This window comes from Chinchilla lanigera, unplaced genomic scaffold (assembly GCF_000276665.1).
Source record: "Chinchilla lanigera isolate Chin_1 unplaced genomic scaffold, ChiLan1.0 scaffold00020, whole genome shotgun sequence".
Taxonomy (NCBI): domain Eukaryota; kingdom Metazoa; phylum Chordata; class Mammalia; order Rodentia; family Chinchillidae; genus Chinchilla; species Chinchilla lanigera.
The window spans coordinates 12876205-12903883 of NW_004955421.1; the positions used below are offsets into that span (position 1 = coordinate 12876205).

General features: G+C 36.9%; 1 protein-coding gene across 6 annotated transcripts in view; it reads right to left on the reverse strand.

The window, feature by feature from the left end:
• Window positions 1–27679, reverse strand: part of Chl1 (cell adhesion molecule L1-like) — a 194421-nt gene that overhangs the window by 112773 nt on the left and 53969 nt on the right. The window contains exons 1-2 of one of the 6 annotated variants that reach the window (XM_005383758.2): window positions 25403–25502; window positions 20895–21010 (exon numbers count right to left, since the gene is read on the reverse strand). The exons of 3 other annotated variants lie outside the window; for them this stretch is intronic. The gene's annotated coding sequence lies outside the window, so the exon portion shown is untranslated. Of the gene's footprint in view, window positions 1–20894; window positions 21011–25402; window positions 25503–27679 lie in introns of those variants that run through there. 2 more of the 6 variants (XM_013513790.1, XM_013513791.1) reach the window with 2 other exon arrangements.

Genomic DNA, 27679 nt, shown 5'->3' on the forward strand with positions numbered 1-27679 from the left:
AAAAAAAAAAAAAAAAAAAATTAATATAATGAAATACCTGGGATAGGCTGCTTACAAAGCAAAAAACTGTTTATTTTGCCCATGGTTGTGAAGGATCAAGTTCAAGATTTTGCAGCAGTATTGCTTTGGCACTCTGGTGAAGGGAACGGATGGCAATGGCAGGAAGGATGTGGTAGAACAAACTGCTTACGTTACACATTATGAGCCAGGACATACAAAAACAGACTGCAGTCCCACTGTCCCCTTCAAGGGAGCACCCTAGATCACCCAAGCATCTCCCACTAGGCCCATCTCTTTCCATGACCTCCCATGAGTGACAAGTTTTTAACACATAGACTTTTGGGAGAACCAAGCCACAGTAAATATTACCTGTGTTAGGGGCTGGGGATTTAGCTCAGAGGCACAGCGCCTGCCTAGCAAGTGCAAGGTTGTGAGTTTGATTCCCGGTACTGGAAAAAAACCAAAAACTACAAAAAAAACAAAAAAATACCCATGTCAAAACAATGTTCTAAAGGAACCTTGCAAAAGCCTTCATTATGCTACAGAAAAAATTGTCACTATCAATGGTAACACTAAAATAAATGTCATTAGTCTTTTAAAATTCATGTTTTCCTCTAAATTTTGTCTTGCCTCATCTGACATCACATATGATCTCACTTGCAAACTACAGATACAACAATATAACATCTTCATAGACCTCTTTTTTTCCACTTTTCTATACTTTCTGGTGTACTTTTTTGGCTAGCAAAAATCTGATGTTATCCCAATATAAGCATATTTGAGGATTAGAACAGTGAAGACTGGGCAATGTGAGGAAAAGATCTATATTTCCCTGCAGTGATTTTATACCCAGGATAAAAAAATTGGCATATAAAGGCATTAACACATTTTCAAGTAACTTCTCAAATGCAATTCTGTTTTCCCTGGGCTCAGCATTTAATTTTTATAGCTTCTATTAATCAAGACTAGGCAGTCTTTTATCCCAATTCCCACTTCGGAGCGCTGCTGTCTCACCGCCCACTGCTCTCATTGTCTCTGATGCTACTGTGCGTGTCTCCCCTTCTTCTATTGTTTGAACTCAGCACTTTGCTCTCCTCCTTCAATCATCCCAACTCCACCATCTTTTGAGAACAGCAACCATCAATTTCTGAAGCCACAGAACAAGGGCTAATGTTTATACTTCCAAAGGGAATTCACTGAATAATAAAGACTATTTAAGAAATGCCAGGAAAAATTGATTACTCCAGGATTCAGAGCAGCCAGTTCAACTGGAGGAGAAGAACACTATTTGTTCCCTAGACTTGGTGGGTATAAAAAGGGAAAAGGACTATTTAATTCATCTTTGTTCTTTATTAGATTTAAATATCAGATCTCACAGAAGCTGAGGCATTTAATTTAAGAAAAAACAGTCTAGCTATAATAGAAAGTAACTCTTTCCTCAAAATAAAAATTTTAAGAAGCTAAAGCTATGTAAAAAAAATGCAAGATCCAAAATTAGTATAGCAATGCAAAGAACCAGAAACTTTCTTCATTGCTAAATCATTAGCTCAAAATAAAATTTGTTTCAGCAAATGCAGTGGAATACCACAGATAAACCACTGCTTACTTTCATCTCTGTCCTTATCCTTAAAATTAACTAGATTGCTAAGAATTTAAAAGCATCTTCAATCTATTTTATATGTACTTGTCACTTTTCTAAATATTTTCATTTCATACATTTCCCTTTTTTTCTATATTTCCTTAAGTCATCATTAGAATACTGACATTTAACCATGAGAAATATGCAAATTAGAATCTTATTGTTGCTTGAAACCACTTGAAAGCCCAGAGAAAAACTCCCATTTGAAATACAAGCTACCTGGATTTTTCTTGTACCACCAAGATTCAATATGTCCTTTCTTGCTGGATTCCTACTATTGCAGAACTCAGTTCTACATGAGACTTGCAGGCTGCCATTCAGAAGTTCATATCATACCATTTTTATTGAATAATAGCAGGTGTAGTTTCCAAAAGACACTGTTTATTCATAAGGCCGAGATACCAAATCTACCCTGATGCTTCTTTAAAGTCACAGTAAATCGCTTCCAAGTACAATTTTCTAATCGTATTCATGAATAATGTGGAAAAGCTGCAGTTTTAAAGAGGAAGACAGGTTAATGTTATGTCAATCATGAAACCTGATGACAGGTGTCACCATATGTTCTGACAAGATCTCTTGGCCATGGGTCATTGCTTTGAAAGGAACTAACGAATGCTTGCAGTACTATGACACACCAAAAAGCCTCCTGGGATCTCATGCAAGATCTCGTGACAGGTATGAAATTAACTCATGGCATTATGGTATATGCCAAACATGACAGCTCCCAGATCAGATGCCACTTAGCGCAGTGGGGATTTTGAGAAGAACTGGGGCATATATTATTTCAATGGGATCTTATAGTTTATAAGGAACATCGTCCCGAAAGAGAATGTCAGAAGGCTAAAATCACAAAAAGCAGTGGTCAAATACGTAGACCTTAAGGAAAATGATTCTGTTTTGGATATTCTTATAATTTTAAATTGCTTCTTGGCCTAAGTTCCACACACCAGTTGAATAAAGTGTTCAGTACTAAATCTTTGGGAGCTCTTTATTTCTTCCTTAGAGTGGAACAAGAGTTTCCTTAGAGTGGAACAAGAGTTGAGGACATACCAAAGCAACCAAGCTTCCTCCCCACCCCATGCAGCCGCTCACACACTCCGTTCCTCTGCCTCATGAAACAGAGCACAAATGCTCTAAGATTTATAATTATACTACACACAGATGTAAAATCTATAAACTGTAACTGTAATACTTCTCATTATAGAAAAGAAAGATGTTACCAGAGCAAAGCAAAACATTTGTATCTAATTATAAATGAATGTGTCCCAGTCTTACTTTATTGGTTTCTGAGATAATTCTTTTCTCCCATGCCAATTCCGTACACTGTGTCAAAGATAGCAGGAGGAAAGGAGAAAATGGAGAACCTCCAGACCAAAAAACTTTAACTTGCACAAATAATATCAAATAAGTGAGGTATTTCTTTTTAATTCCTAATATAAAACCCAAATCAAGGGATTTTTTTCCGAATTATATATTGAATGCCATTTTACACATATTTTACCACCATAGAGTATGAGAACTATATCCTAAGTGCCATGTATAATTTGGAAGCAATTTGTAGTTCTGAAAAGGATAAAAGTAATGCGAACATGAATGCGGTAGAGCAGAGGAAGGAAATACTCGAGATTCAATGCTATGTTCTTCTGACAACTGTTGAATTTAACGTCATCTGTATAGACACATATAGAATATTAGACTCTGGTTTCACCATCTGGACCCTAGTTTCTCACTCTTAGTTCTTTATGTTGCTTTTTCGAAATTTCAGTTGCACTGAAAATTCCTTCATGATCCCAAGATGTAGAATTTATCATTTAATGTTAGAACTGGGAATATCTTAATAGTTTAGCAAAAATATCCTTTATTTTCTAAACAGTTATGCAATATTGTAAAACATAAATATTTATTATATAATATATTATTTACTGGAATTATAGAAATGCAATAACCACTATGTAACCTAATGTGTGGCAGGCACAGTTCCAAGAACTTCATAAGTAATTTGATACCAAGAAGCCTATGAGGTAGGTACTATTATTATCTCTAATTTTAGATGAGATCAGTTGAATACAGAGAAGAGAAGTCATTTCAACCGGTCACCTGCTTATAAGTAAAGTACTCTGAAATTGTAACCTGCTAACCTGACCAAGGGCCATACTGTTAACCTCCACACTACAATGCCCCAGAAGGTCCTCTGGATCAGTGAACAACACCTCTTCCAGCCATGCAGTCTTCCTTAGGGCTGGAGCTCTTCCTATTGTCTCCTATCAAACCCTCATGATCAAATGGAACACAGTCGCTCAATTCCAACTGTGATAACAATGATGCCAAATTTATAAAATGTCCATTTTCTTTCAAGTATGCTAAACTCTGCCTTTCTCATCTCTAACCCCCTGAAAAATGTTCAAAAAAGGCCACAATAATTCCGTGTTTTAAAAGCTCCATCCTTCAAGCCCATCACAAGTCACTCAACACATTTCATTATCTAAATTATATGTACATCAGACATATTCTATCATTTAATGTAGAGATAAGTTAAGCAGATATAATGACCCTTATCTCTACAGCAGTTTAAATAGGTGCGAGCGGGCTGGGGATTTAGCTCAGGGGCACAGCGCCTGCCTGACAAGCATAAGGTCATAAGCTTGATTCCTGGTATCAGAAAAAAATAAAAAATAAAAAATAAGTAAATAAATAAATAGGTGGGAAAATATGAAGGAAATACTGACATTGTATATAAGTATTTATTTCTAAATATTTTTTTAGAAAGAATAGTATAAATAGGTGATTCAGATTTCAGAATCTAACCCTATCAATAATCCCAAATCCTCCAATTCTTAGATCTTATATGAGTTACTTTCTTTAATACTCACATTCTGAAATTCTTAAACTGTTGAAGGGGTTTTAAGAAATGAGATGAAATAGATTAACAAATCTTTGGGCATATAACATACATTCAGTTAATATTACTTTTATTGCAATAAAGTTCACATCTTTTATGAGCTACCTTTTATATAAATTTATCCTTATATAAGTATCCTTTTCATATTAATAACTATTCTTTTGAAGCATAGCAGTGGATTTTTTCAGTTTCAACAAATGAAGATTTCTCATTTCAGAACAATAGCAAGTTTATTAAATTCCCCATTCTCATGAATACATAATAATATAGACGACCGGAAAAAGGAAAAACACTTGATCCCCATGCACCTGCTCATCCTTGTCAGCGATGTCTTGAAAACCATCCGCTAGCTTTCTGTGCAGCAAGGTAGTACAGTTTTTACTAGATATGAGACATTTATGTCATTCTAGTTAGCAGCTAAACCAAGTCATAAAATGAGTTGTTTTTTCTTTTGCTATAGAGATGAGACAAACCTAGGCCCAGCCTTGCCATCAGTTAGTACCTACAGAGATTAAAAAATAGTATTATTCAAGTTAAAGGCATCCATGCATAACGGGAAAGTAAATAGGATATTTGCTTCCATGCTGTAGATACTTGATTTATTTTTCAACCTTGTAATGGAAATATAACCAGTAAATGGGAACAATTTTAATGCAGCAAAGTACTTTTATAAGATATTAACATGGGGAGCTGGGGATGTAGCTCAGCAGCACAGTGCCTGCCTGGCAAGCACAAGTTCAGTTCCAAGTATCAAAAAGAAAAAAAAAAAATTAACATAATGCTAAACAATGAGTCACACAGTGGTTAAAGGCCTGGCCTTTCCCACTGAGCAGTTGTGTAAACTTGAGCCCTCATCTCTCCCTATAAGGGGCAGTTTCATCACTAGTAAGGAGACAGAATAATAATAATCCATAAGCTCTTGTAACAACCAAGCACCATACTCTGTACTGAAGATACAGAAGTGAGATAAATCAGTCTGTGATCCACGCTAACAGAACTTACTATGTACATTATTTGTTTAAAGAATGATGATATTTTGTTTTGTCTCGTGAACATGCTGAGAGTAAGTTATATGATGTTAAATTAACACACTAACAAGATCACAGTAGTATATATTAAAAGTACAAGGATTCAATTAACCATAATGGTGTTTCTTGCACATTAGCAATTGAAAAAAAATGACCATGTAAATGTAAAAAACATGGAGAGAAAATTGTGCATCAAAATAGACAGATATACCTTGTACTTCACAAATTGTGTAGTGAAATTTCCCAAATGCATGACTTTGATGCTCCTGAAAATAATGCAAATAATCCTATTTAAATTTTGAGCATAATAGATGCACTCAAAACCAAGTAGTATGTCCATTGCAATGAAAAGGAGTTAGTAGGAAAACAACCATCAGCCTACATCTCACTGCAGTAAAAAAGCTGAAATAAATAATGAACACACCAGAAAAACACATCCTCTGGGTTTAGAATAGTGAGACTTAATGATCTTGAAAGGCAGATATTTTCTCATCTAAATAATCTGGATATTAGACATATTTATTCACTTATCTAAAAACAGGATCATTAAGCTTGATGGTTTCAAAAATGCTTTCTCTTAGGCAAATACATTTATACTGAAAGAGCAAGACTGAATATTACCAGAAATATGTGTATGTTTGTGTTCACGTGCACACACGTGTGTACAATGGCCTCAAAAGAACAGAAACTGCGGTGGTCCTCTGTCTAGATCTGCTTATTACTGTCAAGAGATAGCACCTCTCATCAGTGGTCACAGAGCTGAGATATGGGTGGATGTTCATGCTACTTAAACAAGAAGAGAAAGGTGTCTCAGACAATGGGTGTCCGCACACAGAGGCTCTGTTTTCATAGGTGAATGGAGAGCACAGAGAACAAGGCAGCTTAAAAAAAATTGGCTGGTGAAATGAAAGATGGTTTGGCCAGAGTCCAGCACACAATTTATTGGATCCACTTCTCTGAGGCTTTTTGGTCATTTAAGGAACTTATCTTTCTCTGAAGAGGGTTTGACAGTCATCAAAACAGGTAAAGCTGAATGATGATGGGATCACATTTCTATCTCAGAATAAACTCCCCAAGTACAGTGCGGACTGTTAGAACTGGCAAGACTACATTGAAATAGTTAAGGAAACATCTAAGAGGCACACAAATCTAATGCATGCGTATCACCGTTGCACTACTTCTAATTCAAATAATTCCAAGGAAATTATATGTTCAAAATATGAAGCAATTTCATTAGACGAACATATTATTCTTTGAAAGAAATAATGGTTTTTCTAACATGAAATTAAAACATTCACGGTGCTTGTGGTTCCACAGCATTTTTAAACCCTTTTTTTTCTTTCTTTTTTTTTTTTTTTTTTTTTTTTTCCAGTACCGGGAACCGAACTCACGACCTTGCACTTGCCAGGCAGGTGCTTTGCCGCTGAGCTAAATCCCCAGCCCCAGCATTTTTAATTTTATTCTTGCACAGGGAAAATGGGAAGAGGAATGGACAGGGAAAAATGAAAATACAGTATTTTAAATTTAGCTCCAGGCAAATATTGATGAGGCTTAATTGCAAAACAATAAAGATCTGAGGGAACCCAGTACTCAGTAAGATTAAAGGAGATAACATATGGGCTAAGAGGAAAATGATTATATCTGGGAGTAATAATGATCCCTATAGAACTAAAGAGCTTAAAGACTTGGTGGGAGAATCTGAAGTAAAACACTGATTTAGGTTCCCAGGCAAGAAATTCATTTGACTGAGGATGGGCAGACTATCTTCTTGGGTAAGATGCACTGATGTGGTCAGAGAAAGGGCCCAGTCATTTTAGTCCTAAAAATGCCCTGGAAAAATTCCATCTATTGTATACACGGTGATACCAGCAAAACTGAAAAATGCACAAAACATTATAAAGTAACTAATTTACTGCTCCCCGCAGTGTTCACGGAATGCAGTCACCTTCCAATTTCCTAGGGTCTTTGTAATTGCTGTTTCTTTCATCTGAACAGTTCCTAGATATTCACACAACTGCAGTTAATCCAGGTCCTTGATCCAAAGATATCACTTTGGAGAGGCTTTGCTTGACCACCTGTTTAAACTAATCAATCTGCTGGCTTTACTCTTCTTGCTAAGAATTATTGCTGTCTGAAGCTTTGTTATCTTTTCATTGATTGGGCTGTTTGTTACTCCCTATATTAGACTTTAAATCCCATAAGACAAGGTCTTTGTCTTATTCTCCTCCATGTTCTCCACATCAAATACCTGGCAATAATTGGAACTCAATAATTGCAAGACTGTATGAATAAAAGGATGAATACAGTTGGGAGTACATGTCAAGAAATCTCTATGAGCATCTTTGGAATTTATGCTACAAAATATGTTTATTGCTGTCGCTTTGATCTGTTTGATCATAAACCCTTTCTTGATCTTATAACTTTTTCTCCACAGTGTGAACAACTTCACAGCACTTCTACTTATAACACCTAAACGTCTCTTTGCTTTAGGCTGCTTGCAATTGAAAATGCCATGGCTAATCTACTAATTTACCGCATAAGCTACCTGAAGGAAGATTCTCAGTCTAATCTACCTTATTTCCACAGAACTAAGACACGTTACCTTGTTAAGACTGGAGTTTTCATTCTTGAAAAAGTCTAACATGAAAAAGTAAAAAGGGAAATGAGAGAAAGATTGAAATTTATGATTTAGAAATGTATTGCTGAGCCTAAAACTTGAAAGTAAATCATAAAGCCCATGTAAACACAATAAAGAATATTAAGATAACAGGGCTAAAAACAAAATTAGGAATTCCGAATATATCCATCATTATACCCAAGAATTAGAATAATAGCTTCCATGCATATATGGAAAATTAAAGATAATGATATAAAATAAACAACTAAAGCAACAAACTCTGAGTTTTGCAAAAGAAAAAAATAGTTGCTCTGATATTTTTTTGGCATTGTTGCATGTCCTTGTACCAATGTTATATGTTTAACAATAGAAACATTATGGCCAAGCACAAAACGAAAAAATTTTTCAGACAAAGAAGTGATTTCTCAGGCATCAGATATCAAAACAGTGTTTTATTACAATTAATTTTTAATAGCTGGGGATATGACTATCAAATAGAAATGTCACAAAAAACGTAATCTCCACTTAACATAAAAAATGAATTTTTATGAGTGCTTCAAACACAGCACACATACTAAAGGAAAGAACTGTGATGTCCCCTTAACATACAACACCCTTAACCACATTAATCCCTTTGATTTCCCTTTCCTCTCTCTACAGTTCTCTAAATCTATTTGGCAGATAACCATGTAACAAATTTCCTGATTTCCACAGCTTAGTGTGAAAATAACAGTTTTCTTAGCTCTGCATCTGGCTTTCTATTTATGCCAATGTCCACTCAAAATTACATGTTGTTGGCAGTTTTCCTAACTCTCCACGAATACACACTTCCAATACACAAATCCCCTTCATTCTAGCTGCTGAGAATCGTTCCTTAGATACATGAGTCAACTGCAGAAACAGTCCTTGTCAAAAGTTTTGCATTATGATTCTTCCATATGCACTTAGATTTTTTTCAAATTAACTTTAATTGTACCTACATATAATTCATTAGTGATAAAAAATAAGCTTATGTCATGACACTGTATTTATATCTACAAAAAACAAGAAATAGATATTTTTCCTTCATTTTGTAAGAGGAATGGAAAATCAGGAAGGTAGAATGAGTTGCTCTAAATCACACAGGTAGCAGTATGCATATGTAGGAGGCAGCACTTTCTTCTTCCAATATTTTTCCTTCTAGGTCCTTAGAAGAGAAGACACTGGCCTAAACTGACATCTTTTGGTCAAAATGGGGAAATAGTTCTGGTTTTCCAAGTATGATGGATTAAAAGGCTGTCCGCAAACTCTGATAACTTCCTACTGAGACAAAGTTTGTGCCTCTCTTTAGAATTCAGTCTGGCAGGAGTAATTGCAGTTGTAACTAGTATTTTGGATGCAAAGTCAGAAAAAAAAAAAAAAAAACAGGGCACGTCTCTTAGCTCTCTCGAGATGCTTGCTCTGAAACAGGCAGCACAGTCACGGGTGGAGTTCAACTACCTGGAGACCACCGTGATGAAGAGGCCACATGTAGGTAGTTGTCCAACAGCCCCAGCTGAGCCAACAGCTAACAGAAAATAGCAACTTGCACCCACGAGAGGAAGAAATACCGAACACTAAGACCAAATGAACCTGGTATCAGCCGCTTCAACCATCATCTTGGCTATGCTGCATTCACAACTCCAGCAGGCAGTGGCTTTGCTACATTCTTGACTGGCAAGATGGTAAATTTACCACTTTGTCTTTGCATTTTCCCTTGCAACACTTTTGCGTATAACTGGCCAGAAAGTCATTGAACATAAGAGTCTAAATCCACACAAAACAAAACCGGAAGTCTACAGAGTCCCCCAATTCAAACTATAACTGATTTATCAAAGATCTTTACCTTCCTGGAACATTCACCTAAAATGCTTTCAGTTTTTTCTTCAAACACAGATTTCCACCCTGTCTGACACATTCTCCTTTCCCCCTACACCATCTTGTCATTCTGTAATCCTCATATCACTAAGCTTTATCACTAAAACTCAAGTCTGACCCCAAATGCTTCCACTTTTGGCCAGAATTATGGCTGAAATAAATCGGTATTAAAAAATGAATGTGATCTCCTATTAGATGTTCTTCCTTCTCTCGCATCTTGGAGTTATCATAATCTCTTCTAGCCTAGCTCTTCAGTTGGGTCAAGTCCTGAGCTCCAATAGGTACTTCTGCCTCCATTCTAGCTTACCTCCTTCCTGCAGGTCCCATAAACTCTTGCTGCTGATGCTATTGTCCCCTATTCTATCTCCCTCAGGTGAAATACCAGACAGAAAGATCAAGTCCAGCCACTACTATGGAGTCCTTGTGAACAGACTATCCTGGTATTCTTGCTGGGCTCAAAGATAAGAGTGTAGGCTTTCCATAACTTGCTCAGTCTGGAATTTTCTCATGTCTGCCCAACACTGGCATAGAAACAGATTGGAAGTCTATTATTGATTCAGATAATCAAAAAGGGAGCTAAGTGCCAGGCTCACCTTCTGTTTGTAGCAGCAACCTGTACAGATGACTAAGTTGGACCCCTTCACTTAACTTTGAGAAGGGAAAAGTGCACAAGAGGAAATCCCTTCTTCTTATAAGTGGTACAGATTCTACAAGGCATGAACATTTCAAAGAGCTGCACTCTCCTGTCCTGACATTGATCTGTACAAGATGGGTAGTGGGACCCTTTGTTGAGGAAATTGGGTTTCTTTGTTCAACCTTTGTGTATGAAGCTCCAGAAAAAGAAATCTGGTTTTAGTGTTTCTTTCTTTTTTTTTTTTTTTTTAATTTTCCCGCTTTAATAAATGGCACAATGGGCTAATTTCTGTGTTCAGCTATAAACTCTAGTTACTAATTAGGGAATACTAATAACAAAATATGCTCTTACTCTATCATTATGATATCCATCTTCACCTGTAGTAGGGAAGTCTAGATGAAGCTATTATTTCATCTACCATCTGAGTCAGGTTTTTAACTCAATACGCGCTGTTCTGGAGCATTGGAAGGGAAGTAGAATTACTTGTTTTTAAAACTTTTTTTTTTGTTTTTAAAACTTATTCCTCAATAAATAATGTAGGGTTTGAAGCCAAAGTTAGATAATGCCAAGATTTCTATTTGGTTTCTGTGTGCCCTGAAAGCTAAGAGGTACAGCTGCCTCAAAGTGCATGCTTATTAAATTTTGCAAGATACATTTATGACATCTGTAGTATTCATCAAGTAAAAAAGAAACCTATATTAACAAAAATATTAGATATAATTCAAGTATTATGATGGTACAAACTATTCATGATTTCTTAATATATCTTTCCTATCTTTGCTATAATTCTAGAGAACTCTTTATTATTCAAAATTATTTTACCCTGTTTCATATAAATGTAAATAGAGCTGAGAAATTTGCCGCCATTTGTATGCAAAAATTGTATCTATTGAACATGTGTTGGCGCAAAACACATGTGGAGTAAGAATAAACAGAAATGTGATACTGACAACAAATATGAGTTGAAAATAACTCCTAGCTGTGTCGTAAAACCAAAACAACATTTTTATAGGAAATATACACCATTTAGAACTGACCATCAATTGGAGGGCAAATAAAACTCATAGATAAACTCAACAGTATCAATACAAGTGAATTCCTATGATAACTTATATTTTCCCCACTAACAAGTACAGATTAATTTGCTTTTCATTGTTTCTTACAAAAGGTTCATATTTTACACTCGTATTTAAAGAAAAAATCACTTAAATCTTAGGGAGAATATTCATCTTCAAAAAGCTATATGATTTAGTACTACTCTCAAGATTTGTAAAAAATCTAATGGAGAAAATCAATAACCTGGCTTTTCCTCTGAGATACACACAAGGGTTTAATTAGGCGTTAATGTCAAAATCATTAAGTGATGATGATATGGTATAATGTTCAAGACAATTTGAGATTCTCAAGAAAAGAAAATTTAATTTTCAAATTACCAAATAATAAAATGAAAGCCTCATTAATTGAAGACAACAGCTACTAGAAACTTTACCTACTAAAATTTCTAAGGAAGTGAATGCAATATCAAGTAAAATATAAAGATAAAATAGAGAAAAGGGCATAATCACAGCCCCCAAACCCAAGGGCTAAATCACCTCATAGTGACTAATTAGGACCCTATGCACAGCAAGTTGCTACCAAGGCAAAGAAACAAATTCTCATTATATTCTGTACCCGGAGGTCACCAGGGAAATGATGGTGAAGCTACTCTTAGCATAATTTTTAACTGAGATTTGCTGCCAAGTAAGCACACCTTCACAAAATTAATATTGTTTGTTTGTTAAATTATTCAATAGGCATTTATTTAAATCCTGCTGTGTATAGTGAAGGATCACAAGTAAATACATCCTAGGGTTCTACCATATTTGAAATACACAATTGAAATAATGTTTGAATGCAAGGAACAAGATGCACTGATATTGAGAGTAATGCAGACAAACTGAGCAGGTAAATGCTGTAGAGGTGCTAGCTTGTGATTAGTGATCAGCAGCTTCCAGTAGACTCAGTGTCTAGCATCTCACATGAGAGGAAGGTAAGGTGCTTTCTTGGATCCCAAGAAAATTAGGAAATAACCTTAGTTTGACTAACTGCTGTTATGACATTACACCAAATGGTAAATGTGTATTAGAGAACCCTAACTTAAACTTTGGAAGTGCTGCCTTGAGGATCTGGAGAGCATTTACCCTCAGCCCATAGTTTTAAGAACACATAGCATGCTAAAGTTGCTCAAGGACTCTATCATGTAGCTTTTTTTTATTTGTTTCAAATGAAACCCAAACTTTATCACATTCTGAACATCTTAATGCAGAAAAACCGCAAAATCACACTCAGACAGGTTGTCACAAAGCAAGCTTCTATCTCAGGATTAGGGTTAGGCCAGATTTTAATACCTTTACACCAGCTAAAGAGCAGGCTTGGTGCCAATTTGTACATGAAGAATGAGGTTAGCTCACTCATAATTTCCATCAACTCCAAAAAACCTTATAATCTAAGTTAATGTAGCATGCTTGCTGACTAGATAGGAGGTCAAGGACATTCTTTCTATCTCTCTCTCTCTCTATCTTTCTATCTATCTATCTATCTATCTATCTATCTATCTATCTATGATTTATCTATACCTGCATTTGAAAAAGACATATCTTTATGTGTGACTCCCGGGACCACTGCAGCATGTCCCCATCAGTGCCATCACTGCTATCTGAAGATTTGAGCTGTGCCTGCAGCTCCTAATGCTACCAGACCTTTGGGATCAAGTGTTGACTAAGCCGCATGATTCTCCATAGTGAAAGAAAGAAGCATCTTCCTCTGACTATGTATCTATGTGTCACTGGACACTGCCCAACAAACCTGCCCCTGGATGCCGCCTTCATCACATCTGATTCAGCCTCTAAGAGCTGCTTTCACCCCAAACTACAACGTGTCTCTCGGGAACAAGTTGCACAATCCAAGCACTGTTAAATACCCACTGAACCGCTTATTTTTCTCCTCACAGAATGTTTTGCTGTTTGTTTTCTTAGAAGATGTGTCATTTTGACCAAGGTTAAGAGGTAACAAGAACACTGGATACTGAGGAAAAACTCTTGCATGCCAGACGACTCCTAGACCAAGTGACCATCTCCTCCCTTCCACATCCCTCCCCTCTTGCAGAAAAGACAAAGGCTAACAGCCCTCAATATTCTACCTCAATGAACCCCTTGCTCCACAGTGGATACTCTGCAAATTCTCCCTTTCCCTTTCCACCCCTCACACACACATGTAAGATCACCTGATATTGTATAGATTTCTAGAAAGATTTCAGGCGCAGGCCTCTCCTTTGCCCTTTACATATTTTTCTTCACTGGGAATTTAGGATCAGCTAAATACGATTTTAAGTTTCGGCCCAGAAATTTGGTCCTTTTCTAATTAAAAAAACATGTGAAGTTCCGTTCTTCAACTTTACAGTGTCCAAGCATACTTTTCTGGCTTACAGCAATCAGCAAGCAACATTAAAATATCACAGCAAACATTAATTGAATTATATTATAGAAATATTACAGCAAACATTCCTTGAACACAATCTATTCTAAGGACTTAACATGTATCATCTGATTTAAACCTATAGCAGTTTATTAGACAAGTGTTTCTATGATCTCTATTTTAGAATTAGATACTTGAGACACAGAAATGTTAAACAATTGGGCCAAGGTCACACAGCTTGCAGGTGATCGGAGACAGAATAGGAACATTGGCAGCTTGTTTCAGAGCCTCCTCTCTTGGCTACTTTGCCACATCACCCCTCATTTAATAATGCATACTATGCAAATAAGAGATACTCACAGCATCTGGCACACTGCCAATCTGCCTAGGAAATGGTTGTCATATCAGTAACAGTAGCAGTAGTGGTAGAGTAATAAACATGAGATGGGTATGATGCACTTGTTACATGCTGAAATGTCATTATTAGCACATTTACAAAAATTTCTACTGCAGAGGGCTGCAAATCATTTGTTGTTTATTCCTAATGCTCAAAATAAAGGCCTTTCAAAGCTGCCATGATTACTGACCAGAAGCAATGACTGGAAAAGAATGTTTACACAGTGTTGTAGATGTCTAATTCACTATGCTCTCTGGTCTTTTATGCGAACAGCCCATTGTGAAAGCAGACAGAAGGTCTCTGTTTTCCAGAATGACACATTTCTTCTACAACCCCAAGACTATTTTATTCATCAGAATGTCCTTTGTTAAGAGACCAAGGATCATTCATTCTAATTTAGATTGTAAAAATTGACCTCGAGGTTCCCAAATATCCCCAAATTCTGAGTATCTCAAAAACAGGAAGGAGAAATTTACTCAGAATCTGTAATCTATGTGTTTGGAGCACAGTGGGTTCAAAATATACATCTGCAACATGCCCGGTGCATTTTGTTTGATAGTCCTCAGTGACAGTTTAGAGAATAACTCACAGTAAGTAATCTCACTCTTATTCATTTAGGGAATGGCTTTCAAAACTACTTCTACTTTTCTCTTATGTATTTATCAGAAAAATTATAGTCTTATTACTACTGAGTTTTTATTTCTTCTAGAATGCCAAACAGGAGGTTTACAAGTTCATCTTTAAAATTACTCTCTAGAATACCAAAGAGCAGTAAAGGCCAGAGTAATGAAGGATGTCATTTACTGTGTGGGTTTGTTTTAAAAGTACATAAAGACAAAAATCTATTGGCTCTGTTCCGGTGGCAATGACTTTAGTGTCACTTCAACAGAGTACATAAAAAGACTCATTCCACTCATTTAACTGCTAATTGGTTATCCTTACAGTAGGGTCTGAATGACCCGGCCAGAACAAAGCATCCAAGGGAGAAAGAAATACAGGACAAATAACTCCAGGGGTTTCCTGAAAATCTATCCTACAACCAGGACTTTTCTGACTAGCAATACTATGAATCTTATTTTTTTTTTTTGGTTTTTCTCTGGTACCGGGAACTGAACTCATGACCTTGCACTTGCCAGGCAGGCGCTTTGCCGCTGAGCTAAATCCCCAGCCCCTTATACTATGAATCTTACATAAGCAGATAACTGGAAAGCAACACACTAGTACAGCTCACTCTAAAGCTTATTATTCACTCTGCTCTGTCACCATGAAGCCCAGCACATAGATAATACTCAAAACACAAAGCTTGTGCAGGTGTTTGTAGCTAACAACAGTGCAAAGATATGTGGCTCCATTAAAATAATTTTCCAACATTTACTATCCCAACACAGATACAGTTAGATGTTTCCTGTATTCCAAGAACTACAGAGATCTAAACATAGGATATATAAAAGCTAACATACACATAAATCAAAATGTAATTCATATCTTTTGTAAAAAAAACCATGGTAAATCAGCCATATGAGTAAATCAAAGGTGGATGCAGATATAATACAGAGATCCATGAATGATTCGGAGCAGTGACAAATCCAAGTGGAAGCAAGAGACCTTTTATGCGTTATGTAGTATATCCCATCACTTTAAGTTTGCAGTGACAAACAAACATGCCCTTTCCCTAACACTCTTCTTAAAGGAAAACAAAATGACAAGCAGGAGACATGGTACAAGAGCATCAACTGTTAGAAAACTCCAGAAGCATCATGTTTTAAATGAAATACTTCCAGTTAAACGTTCAGCAAGCCCTTAGCCTTTTCTTTTTTCATTAATGGTCCCAAGAGGAGCAATCTCACAATGCACAAGTAACACCCTGGGGATAAGGCTGAATTAGGTCTCCGACATGGCAAGGAGTTTGTTTCGTAAATCACTAGAGTCTCCGGGCACTTGAGTAGACAGAAAGCTACCAGTGAAGCTGCACTTCTTCCAGTTAAGGAGCACAGGTGCTGGGGAAATTGGGTTCTACTCAGTTGCAATCTATTCAGAGAAATCTTTACAAGAACCTACTCTTCAAATTTCTGTCACTGGGCACATTTGGGCTGTGATTCACATTCCAGGCCTTTCTGAATTCTATCAGAAGGTCATTCTTGAAATATCTAAACAAAGTGAATAGAAAATTTTCATTGAGAGCTGGCAACTGATAATAGTTTCCTTTGGTGCTGGAATGGAAGAAAGACAACTCCAAAAATCCTTTTGGGGACATAATCATGAATGTGTGTGTTCACCTTGCATAATAACTTCTTTGAGACTTGAATTCACTGCCATTTTTTAAACATTAGGACTCTTCACATTAAAGTTCTGATTTTAATCCTTTCTTTAAAATTGTATAGTCTGGTAAGGCTAATTCTGCTCTTACATATGACAACAATCTTCAAGAGCTAAGCAGAACTTTTCTAGTTTTGAACAATTGTGTTCTCCATTGTCCTAAATCCCACCAGCCCTGCTTCTCAAACATCTTCTGAAGAGCCCCTAGCACATGCGTGTGTGTCCTATGACTTATAAGTACTATACAGACCTACAATGTGAATATGCTTCAGCTAGCAAAATTCTCAAACTAAGCTGTGACCTCTGGCAGTTTTTAAAACATCTACATGGCTTAATGTCTTTCCATTAAAATACTGAAGATGAGTCATAATTCTGAAATAATTTTGCATAAAAAAATGTCTTTTTCTGGTAAGGCACACTCCTGTAATTCTAGCGCTCTGGAAAACTGAAGAAGGAAAATTACAACTTCAAGTCCAGCCTCACCAATTTAGTGGCTTAGAGAGACCTTGTATCAAAATAGAAAATAGAAAAAGGTGTAGGGACACAGTTCAGTAGGAATGCTGGGGTTCAGTCTCCAGGACTGCTGAAAAATATTTCTACCCAAAATTCAGTTTTCTTTGTACATACAAATTTAGCTCTTCTAGAGCTGGTCCTAAACTTTGTGGCTTATATCCTAAAATATGTATTCTATTCTTTGTGTTTCAAGTGGACAGATATATTAAAAGTCAGAGAGTGATGTAGATTTTAAGATTGCAGTATTGTAGCATCATTGAGCTGTAATTCATTTATTTGAAAAGTAAGGTCTTAGTTAAGTTGTGACTTTTTGAGGTCAAAAAGTAGTGACTATGATATTCAAAGATGTAATATTTCTTTGAACCCTCAGTTCAGAGCTTCATTTTGGTAGCAACTAGCCCTGTTAATTCTTTGATTCTTAGTGAATAAAAATAACCTTTATGAAGATAAGAAGTTTTTCCCTGTCTCTCTTTCTTTCCCATTTTCTTATCCCTTTATTCTTCCTTCCTTCTTCCTTCTCTTCACTCTCTTCCTCTTCACTCTCTTCCTCTATCCTTCCCTTCTACTTTCCTTCCTTTCTTAAATTCACCTCACATTTTTCTTGGAAATAATAAACATTCTGATGAACATCAGAAGATAGACAGATGCACAGAGTAGTTTTTTATGTGAGTCTGTTCTGTTACACTTAGGTATACACCATGGTACCTTCTTTCTGTGCATTATTAAAGGTGCAAATTTGGGGAAAAGCCCTTTTCAAAGGCAGGAGGAAGAGCTAGTGGCTACACCATCACAGAATTTTGCAATTTCGTTCATCATTCACATGGCTCTCATTTACTTCTGGAAAAGGACTAAGTACAGTTAATTTAATAACCAAATGGGGCAGACAGAAGGGCTGCTCAGATTGTGGAAAAAACAAAAGGCTGATTTCTGACAATCTGGTGGTTACAGAGCTGCTGATGCCTTCTGGAAAAGTCTGAGAGAAATAATTCTATTTAAAAACCATGTTGGCTTCCCTAATCTTATCTATTTCTTATGGCTCTTCTCCTTTACTTTATTAGTAATAAATTTTATAGGAAAAGAAGAGTTTCTCCTTCCAAGGAAAGGCTTTAGGTAGACATTTGCTTTCGAATTTAACTTCTGATATCTGACTTTGAACCAGGTGTACAACAATGAACTGTCCGTGTTGATTAGTTAACTGTATTTAATGATTTTTCTGGCTCTTGTTTGGTAAGCTACAGTGGGGTGCAAGTACCTAGAATGTATAAATCCTTGCTGTCACACTCGCATGGGGATGTGATTTAAGGCGGAGGAGTGAGTTCTCCAGCTACGGCAGTCTCATCATCCAAACAGGACCTGATTAGGTTCCTTTATCTTTTTAAATAATAAGCCTGCATTATACCAAATGGTACATTTTGAGAGATCCTGATCTCCAGTTGTTCAGTGATATGCATATGACTTAAAATTTGAGATGAACTTAACTATAGTCCAATGACTTGATATAGACTTATATCCTTCTTTAAGAATATAAATTAGGACTGCTAATTTTTCGTATTTCAAAAATTTATTCTTTGTACTTTATTTTCAGTGCTTTCTTGCATTGAGCATTGTATATACTTATTCAAAATCAATTATATTGAAATTTTAGGATGCTGGGGATTTAGCTCAGCGGCACAGCACCTCCCTGGCAAGCGCAAGGTCCTGAGTTTGATTCCTGGTACCGGAAAAAAACAGAAAAACAAGTAATTTTAGAGTATAAATGAGGTAGTTCTGAGCTCCAACTGCTCATTTATCAGCCCCGCAGGGGCCCAGGAATAAGCATTGCAATTACATCCTAAGTCATTCTTAGAATTTTTTATTCTGTTGTTCACTTTTCAAATTCATTGTGGCATTTATTCTGCTCCGTACTGAGTGTTGTGGGTACAGTCCCTGAATTTATGAAGTCTTGGAATACATAAATAAAATGGTATACAATACTTGGTAGTGATAAGAACAATAAATAAAAAAGAATAAGGCAGACAGTAAGAAAGGTGAAAGAGATAGCAAGCAGAGAGATACTCAGAAAAAGGTCTGCCTGATAAGATAATGCTAATATAAGTGGCTCAATGACCAAACCTTGAGAAATACTCCTTTTAAACAAGTTAAGGAGATAGAAAATGGATGCCTCTCAGCTTGAATTTAGTATCAGGCATGTTCATATATGTTCAAATTTCTAGTTTCTCTTTGTACTTAATAGTTTACTTACTGCAATTCCTGTGTCCTAACCCCACCACTAACACACACACACTCATACAACATGGATCAAATATATATTGCTTAGAAAGATGCTGGCATGATTTTAAAATAAAGAACTTGTGTCATAATAGTACTTAAAAAAAGAGAATCAGTGACTCTGATGAAATTGCTAAAAAGTAATCTTAGAAATACTGGAAGAACTATGGTATCCAGAATAAGGGATGTGACTGTCTTGGTTTCCTTGCTCCACTCAAGCAAGCTAGGAAAATTATATTCAGACACAAGAGCTTCTATTTAAGATTGACTCAAAAATAGAGCTCTGCAGAAATGAGTTCCTGTGTTGGAGGAAAAAACTGACTCTGTCTCATGGAAGCAAAGGTGCAGAAGTAGGGGATGTTTTTTGCAGGGAAGAAATGACTCAATTGAGACTTCAGACCTCTCCTCACACATCTGAAACCCACAGAAAAAAGATTAGATTTTGGTTTCTACGATTCCATAAAGCAGAACTGCAGAAAACAGAGGACAGAAAATTTCTCAAAGAATGATTTGAGGCTCACAGAAATGGAGCTCCTGATTAGGTGGTATCCAGTCGTGGATGTGGAGGGCTCTGGAAGGTAACCCTTCATTAAAGGTGTGAAAACAGACATCTACGGCTGTGCACTGGGGTGGAAGGTTTGTCAGCTTTCCATCACTGTAAAGACTACCTGACTAAGTCAGGTTATAAAGATAAACGTTTACTTTGGTTCAGAGTTTGGGAGGTTTCAGCACATGATGTATTGGGCACATTGCTCTGGGCCTGCAGCAAGGCCCCACATCATGGTCTCAGCGCACGGTGGAGCGGAACTGCTTGCCTCGTGAGTGGGAAGCAAAAGATAGAAAAGGAGGATGGGAGGGTCCCAGTGCGGCTCTCCTCCTCCACTGACTGAAGGGCCCCGCCAGGCCCCATCCCCTAAAAGCCCCATCTCTTCCTAATAGCACAACTGTTAGTGAATGGTAACCCAGAACGTTCAGAAGCCAGGTGTGGCTAAAGGAAAGGACCTCTGAGCTCTTGCTGAGCCGGAGAACCTCTGATGCTATGATCCATAATTCTGTGATGCATAATGCTATCATTGATTCCTCCGCAAACAATAGTCTTACTCTTACAGGCCGCTCAAGCTAGGAGATGTGATAGTGCCAGCTGGACAGACAGGTTTAGAGGAAGAAGTAAACATTTTAAATTCTTATAATTCACCTTTACTGAGGCTTTCTGTACATTCTCAAGGTTTGTTACCTGCTTGGGCTGCCCTCTGAAAGCACCTGATGCCAAGCGGCCAACAGACTTGTAATCGTGTCCAGAGCACTCCACACTTACAGAACCATCCAGGCTGGTGTCCTTCAGATGATTTTCTTCAACAAGAGATAGTAAAATAATACAATAAATTCAATGTTTCACAATTTACTCAAAAGACATATTTGTAATATTTTTTATATACATGCAGCACCTTAGGGGACTTAGAGTTTCCTTATGTAGTCTAGGCTGGATTTATCCTTGCTCTGTAGCCCAGGGTAGGCTAGAATTTACAATCCTCATGCCTCAGCCTCCTGAGTGGTGGAATTACAAGCATGAGCTATCATGCCCGGCCATTGCACTTCTTTTTAATTGAGTTACTTGTGTATTTAATTAAACTACATTAAAATAATATATTCTCTCACTGCTATAAATGGGAAATCATCATTATTTTGCATAAAAATACATATATTTAAAGAAAAGTTTATTCTAAATACTCTATGGCTGAGTTTCTGATTTTGATACATCACTATTAAAAAGAAATAGCAACAACATTTAAAAATTTATAAAATCCTGGCTACACAAAATTAGCCTTTAATTTTGTTGTAAATATTGAAATAAAATTTAAAAGGAGGAATTAAAGAAAAATATTTGTTTTATTTAAATATATTATTCAATTATATTTAATCTAAGATTGCCTGTGATGGTCTCGTTACTCATAGTGTTATCCATTCTGTAATCAGGGAAATATTGACTTAATCAAATTCACCATTTTATACAAGCTAGGGGCACAATACTTAAAAAAAAAAGACTAAGTACAGAATTTCAGCTTCCATATAAAGTTCATGAAGGAGACATCTATAATCACCACATGTAAAGTCTCTCCTTGAATTAGTATTTCCATATCAAGACAATCACAGAAATAGACTCATGTTTTGCTCCTACATTAGCTTCCATGGCCTGAATCCCAAGGCTCACAAAAGGTGTGTCCCATTCAAATCATTTGCTCAGTCATCCAAGAAGTATGTTGAACAGTGGCTGCATACCAAGTGCTGTTCCAGGGCCTAGAGATACAGTGTCAGAAAGATAAATAAGCTTTCATTCTAGTCCCTAAATTTACCTGGAAATCTTACAGGGCTGTTTAGCAAGTACAACTCACTGCGTAAGGCAAAGGTACCCAGCCCCAGCATGCCTCACACCTTGAGCTGAATACTTTATTGTTGTGGTCACCTGTGCAGGGCACTGTAGGGTGTTTAACAACATTCCTAGCATTCACTCTGTGCCAGAAGCACCACTTTCCCTCATAAATTGTAAACTCAATACGTCTCCAAATGTGTCAGCTTTATCCTTGCTCTGTAGCCCAGGGTAGCCTAGAATTCACAATCTATGCCTAGAATTCAATCACAATCAGAATTCAATTTGCAATCTAGCCTAGAATTCAATCACAGTGACAAAATACCTGAGAAAATGAACTTAAAGGAGAAAGGTTTATTTTGGCTTGTGGTTTCAGAGGCTTCAGTCCAGAGTCACTAGCTCCACTTCCAGGTGGACAGAAGGCAGAGGAGAAAGAGAGAGAGGCAGAGGGACATGGGGGGAGGGACAAAGAAGAACAAGAAGGAAAAGGAGGAGGAGGGGATGATAACGAAGTGGTGGGTTGGGTGGCAGGACTAGATGAACTCTTCTGGGGCAGCTCCTGATGAGCTATTTTCTCCAATAAGGCCCCAGATTCTACAGTATCCGCCACTACCCAACAGTCTATTTGATTATAAGCCCAGAGGTTCCTTCATGATGTCAGCAATCTCATGATCCAGTCACCTCCCTGAGTCCCTTTTCTGGCCATTGCTGCTCTGGGGAATCAAACCTGTATCACTGGAGTCTCTGGAGAAGAATTCATAGTGAAACCATAATTGTAAATATTACCAAATTCTCCTCCAGTGGCAAAGGTCATCCTTGCCTGAAAACCACTACTCGAAGGCCTCTACTTTGGTCTAAAACAAAAAAGTTAAGTGGCATAGCTCCAGGTAGTACCCATGAATTTGTAATCTACATGAAGTTTTCACTTTGATTTGTATCACTTGTACATCAGTCAAAAGAAGAGGCTCTGCTTTACTACTTTATGGGTGAAAATTACAGAATATAATGATATATACTAATCTGGAGATTTACTAAAGTACCAGGATATGGAACACTGGAAATGTTGTATCATCAACACTGATTCTATTTAGTGTTGTCTTCTTTGTCATGCACACATACACAGGAGGCTTGAAATGTTTTTAATTCTAAGCAGAAGCTCAAGTAAAATGCAGAAGTAAAGGAATTATTGATGCAGACTGTATATAAAATTGTTCCTTTGAGCGTGAGAGCATAGATCTCAGAAATTCTTGAAAGGTGAAAGTGTGGCAGAAGACAAGGTAAGAAACATCCAAAATTTACAGATAGCTTGCTTTTAGACAATATAACACAGCAGTGGTTTTCAAACCTATTTTCTGTACATGAGAGAAGTTATCACCTTTTAGTGGTCACCACTACAACAGACAGCGACCTAGTCTCCACCTACTGAGTCAGTCTATCTGCTCAGGAATCCTTAGATTAAAAAGTGTCACTGAGAGGCTGGGGATTTAGCTCAGCGGCACAGCGCCTGCCTGGCAAGCGCAAGGTCGTGAGTTTGATTCCCAGTTCTGGAGAAAAACCAAACCAAACAAAACAAAACAAAAAAAGTGTCACTGGTGATGATGATAGGTATGCAAAAGTGAGAACTACCATTCCAGATTGTTAGGAAATATATATATATATATATATATATGTATGTATATATCTATTTCTACATTTTCTACATTTCAGATATAAACTGTTTCATTAAGCACTGACAACTGACCAACATAAAATGAAAAATTTTAATATTTATATTTTATAGAAAAAAGTGACTCACAGGATATTGTGGCAGTATCATCTAGTGTATGTAATATATATGCATAAACACACACACAGATTTTACCAGTGACGAAAAACGTTAGCAGTGATGTGCATCTGTATCTCTCTGTGACCTAGAAGTTTTTAAATTCTAAGCATCATTTGAATAATTCCTGATAATTAAATAGTACAATATATAAACTATAATGCTGGAAATACCTGGAAAGATTGTTATGCTCATGTAAAATTCTAGGAAATCTTCCCTACCACCTTTAGTCCTAGCAGCACGGTACGGCCTCTTTAGCCCAAGTATTCCCTAGCCAGAGCTGACACCTGAGGACTGGCTCATGGTGCCATCCCCAGTAGCCGTGAAACAACTAGTTCTACAAGAAAAATCTGGGCAAAGTATCAAAGGCCACCACTGTGATTTAATCCCACTTGTCTTCCATTTTCAGATTTGTAAAGCCGGGGTAACATTGACCTCAAATGATATGCCAGTTAATATGTGATAACTGACTCAATCTACATTCCAAAGTAGTGTTACATTTCCAAAATAGTGTTACATATCTTTTCCTACTCAGGAATAGATACAGATGCAAAAGATTAGATAAGGGAGCATTTAAAAAATAAAATAAAACATGTTCTTCCTTTCATTCTTCTTACATTTATTCTCCAAGGACATAAGGAATGTCTGCTAGGTGGTATGTGCTTCCCTGTAGATGACAAAAGTGATGAAAGTATTCCATTGTCCAAACGGAGTTTAAACTTTAATAACAGGTAAATGGAACATATAAGCATTTGAGTAAATAACTAATAAAATACTATTGGAAGTAAAAAGTGCAAAGAATTTTGTTTATGATATATTAGTGAATTTAACTCACTGATCACAGAAACTCAAATTTATATTAATTAAGATTTTGCTAGCCTCCAAGCAAACACTAGAAAAGGCAGTGAGAGAAGACACTTTGGGGACCTCTAGATCCAGGCAACCAAACACAGCCAAGGCTATGTTGTATTTTCTTGTTTCTGTCTTGTTTACTGTTAGCAGTCTCTCACATCAGTGCTGTTGTCACAACTTGAGATCAGTACATCCCCAGAGAAGAGCTCTAAATGACCAAACTTGCAAGACTGACTCATAAAAGGATAGGTACACACCCCTGTGGCCAGGACAATAAAAGTAATCTCAATAATTTTGAACTTTTATTGTGTACAAAATATAATGCATCTTTTTAAGTAAAATTTTACTCTTATTTCTTCTTTACTGGTGAGAAGACTAAAACGCAAACAGATTAAGTAACTTACAAAAGCATACATTATTAATAAGTATTGAATGTTAAATTTAAGCCCACGACAATCACATCTCCAAAATATATACTCATAACCATTAGATAATTAGGCCTTGCTAGTGTTGGTTTCTATGCAGTTATATTAGAGTAACTATAATTATTTCATTACCATAATTACTCCCTGCTAACTGGCCTTCCACCCAGCATGAAGACATATAATTGGACATTCATACATGAAAACCACATTGAGACAGAGGTCAAAAAAATGAAAATTTTACAAGAAAAAGTAGAAGATAAATCAACAGAAAATATTACCTGATGCTATTGTGACTGAGGCCCATCAGAGTGACTGACCAACATAACAAGAGCTGATTCATGTCAGTGATCTATAAGTCTTCAGTCACCTGTGTGGGTTCTATACAGAGATGGAAAATCAGTACAGGAATGTGATATGTGCAATGCTCTGTAAGTCAGGAGATGCTGTCACTGGGTAGCATGAGTTCTTGCTCTAGCAATAGTGGAAATTAACACTTAGACAACAGCATGGATTTACAGCAAAAGCTTTCATTTAAAAATATGAGAAAATGGGAAAGAAGTTCAGCTTGTGGCGGGGGCAGAGCTGAAGGGGACTCATCCCTCACAGAAGTCTCTGCTTGAGTTGAAGGTCAAGAGTCTACAGCTCTGATAAAGATCACCCTGGCCTGCTGCACAGGGAAAAGGCACATGCTTTTAAAAGGTGCTGAGGGGGGCTGGGGATTTAGCTCAGTGGCACAGCACCTGCCTGGCAAGTGCAAGGTCGTGAGTTCGATTCCTGGTACCGGAAAGAAAACAAGAAAAAAAAAAAACATAAAGGGTGCTGAGGTGGGGTGGGATCTGGTAGAACTAAGTTCTGGTTTCTGTGACTCCTGAGAAATATTTTATAGCTTGAGGGGGCAATTTGGTTTCCATGAAAGGATAACTCCTGCTGGCGTGGAGGTGGGAGATCTTGTAGAGGCTCTGCTGGAATCCAGTTACTGCAGGTTTAGGGCCATGACCACAGACCCTTCCAGGTACCCAATCCAGGAGGCTAAAGGGTGGTAGTTGAATGTCCCTGTGAAAGTCTCATCTTCAAGTCCTCAGTCTTAAAAGAAGATGAGCTAGTTTATGACAATTTATGGGTAATAAACCTTGTTTTACCAGTTTTAGATGTGCCTTTGATCTCCACCTACTATGTGCAGATCTGACCCAAAGTATAAGATAATAAGAGAGATAGATATAAGATGAAGGCAGAGAAGCCATTCTTTATCCTGCTTGTGTTACCCACTGGGCATCTCTAAGCTCCAGTGAAGAGTGACTTTTTAAGCAAAAGCAGCCCTTAAGGAGCTGACTGACTCCAAAGAAAACACAGTCATGCTTTTAATGAGTAATAGGTTAAAGGCCAGAGAATTTGCTTGTCCTCTGCCCCTCTGCGGTGATCCTCAACCGTTTAATTTTCTCATCTTGCTTATGCTTAAAATGCTGTGTCTAAGGCATCATGATTTTAATGACATGTTTGGTTTTTTAGCTCTGTAAATTATTTCAGAAAGTGAGGAGGCAGGAGAGAACATGCCATACTTTTAGTGGGTAGCAGACCCCAGTTGGGGGCCCAGCAATGTAACTGCCCTTTGTCCCTGGAAGTCTCTCTCTCAATATGAATTCTAACTGCTCCTCAGGAAACATACAGTTGATGTTGAATAAATCAACAGCTTCAGGTTTCTAACCTGTAATTTAGGAACAATAGAAGGGGGTACCAATTTAATATGCTTAATAAGCATTCTGTAAAGGTACAAATGAATGTGAAGCTATGTACTATATTCATTACACAAACCAGGGAGCTGAGGTTTGAAAATATGAAACAATATCTGAAGTCTTCTTTATATGTGTATTACTACAAAGAAAGATGACAAGTTTAGCTTAAAAATAATTCAAAGTAAACTTTATATTGCTAAAAAAATACCAGTGTAAATGAAGCATAAACAGTGCCAAGGAGAGGCTCCAATCATATTAAATATTTATGTATTTACATCAATAAATTACAAGGGGCAAATAAAACAATTTCCCCATTTCTCACTTTAGAAATTTTGAGATAGGGGCTGGGGATTTAGCTCAGTGGTGCAGCACCTGCCCGGCAAATGTGAGGTGCTGAGTTTGATTCCCAGTATGCCCCCCCAGCAGAAAAGAAAAAAAAAATATGTCTCAGAAGTTTTAAGATAATTTTACTTTAGACACAAGAATCTAAGAAATATTCTTCTATATTTTATAAGAAGAAAACCACAGTTTTCTGTTACTCTTTGTAGATGGTGATACCAGAAAACTTTATCCTGAAGGCTGATTTCTTATTCGATTTTACAGTCCTTAGATTTCAATTCCCAACTCAGCTTGATATTTTTAGTTGAACAACTGAATTCATTTTATATAGGACTATAAAAATGTGACAATTACAAAGAGAATGAGTTGAGAAATCAACCATGATGGTAAAGTAAATGTCCCACTGAAACACTTTAAAGGCTGTTTAGTAGAAGAAATATGTGATTTAAAATTTAACCTAAGAACATAGAAATCCCTAAAATGCAA